Below are 1,577 nucleotides of genomic sequence, written 5' to 3' on the forward strand. Positions count from 1 at the left end.
CGAGCTGATTGGACGGTGATCGAGGGGGGCGTGACTGATGAAGATTGAGGGCTAAAGTTAGATTTATAAACCAACTTTTATTGAACGATAAGTGTGTTATTTATATAACGTGCTTTAAATTGAGCATCTTTTCAGGCTCGATGAAGAACAAGCGTGTCGGTTCGGTGACATCAGCGGGATGTACGCCGGGTGAGAGTCGCTGGTGATTGGTTAGAGAAGATCAAAGCAGGACGTGAGACTGAACGAGGAAGAGAAATAAAAGTGTTCTCTGTCCAGCAGCAGATTTAAACTCTGAGTGAAGTTCATCCGTCCAGCAGGATGCGTGTTGGGATCTCCGTTCAGCCGGTGTTTGTGTGTGAGCGTTGGTGAGGTGGAGTGAGACGCATGTCGAGCTGCAGACATGTTGGTGTGTTCTGCTGAAGCTCAGCTGGCAGACGGGGAAGTCCGATCATTCAACCACCCACATAAGAGCAGGGTGAGCTTACTCTTACTGTGTGTGTGTGTTTGTGTGTGTGTACTGTAATAATTATTATTCTATACACGCAAATACAGCCTTTTAATTTTCATATGAAAGAGGCCAAAGCTCCCAAACGTTCTATAATCTGTTATGAACCCTAAGTATGAAATGTTCTGTAGACGTGAAGCTGCGTCGCTCTGCCACAGATTGTCTTTTATAAACACTGTTTTCAACCAGAAAGTGATGCAAAGTGGCTGCAACTGTGTGTGTGTGTGTGTGTGTGTGTGTGTGTGTGTGTGTGTGTGTGTGTGTGTGTGTGTGTGTGTGTGTGAACCTTTAAATTCCCTCTCTGATGAATGCGCTTCTTCTCGGCCCCACAGTGATGAGCCTGCACTTGGAACAATGCGCTCATGTTTTGTGTGTGTGTGTGTGTGTGTGTGTGTGTGTGTGTGTGTGTGTGTGTGTGTGGGGTGGTTGAAGCTGAATGGCGAGAGTCTGTGCTGACTCTGAACAATTAGTCAGTCTGTTTTGTGTGTGTGTGAGTGTGTGTGTGAGTGTGTTTTACACTGTGTTCCCAGGCTCCATGCGGTGCTCATTTTCAAAGTGTTGGCCAACAGTTGGGCTGGTTGTCATGGTTTCATCTCTCCTCCTTCTACAATGGCCGCTCTCTTTCCTTGTCGGACTGCGAGCTGTCGATCTCTTCCTGTTTCTGTTCTCATCTCTCGGCCTCGATGAGCTGCTCTTTCACCTCCTGACTTCTTAAAGAATAAGAAGAATTTGAAGCTGCTATGAAGGCAGAGGGGAGGAAAAACTCTCTTTAACAGAAGAAACCTCCAACAGACGGAAAAACTCTCTTTTAACATGAAGAAACGTCCAACAGAAGGAAGAACTCTCTTTTAACTGAAGAAACCTCCAACAGAAAGAAAAACTCTCTTTTAACAGAAGAAACCTCCAACAGAAGGAACAACTCTCTTTTAACAGAAGAAACCTCCAACAGAAGGAAAAACTCTCTTTTAACATGAAGAAACCTCCAACAGAAGGACAAACTCTCTTTTAACAGAAGAAACCTCAACAGAAGGAAAAACTCTCTTTTAACAGAAGAAACCTCCAACAGAAGGAA

This window comes from Embiotoca jacksoni, unplaced genomic scaffold (genome assembly GCF_022577435.1).
Source record: "Embiotoca jacksoni isolate LCO1_2020_lvr unplaced genomic scaffold, fEmbJac1.0.p SCAF_84, whole genome shotgun sequence".
In the NCBI taxonomy this organism is placed as follows: domain Eukaryota; kingdom Metazoa; phylum Chordata; class Actinopteri; family Embiotocidae; genus Embiotoca; species Embiotoca jacksoni.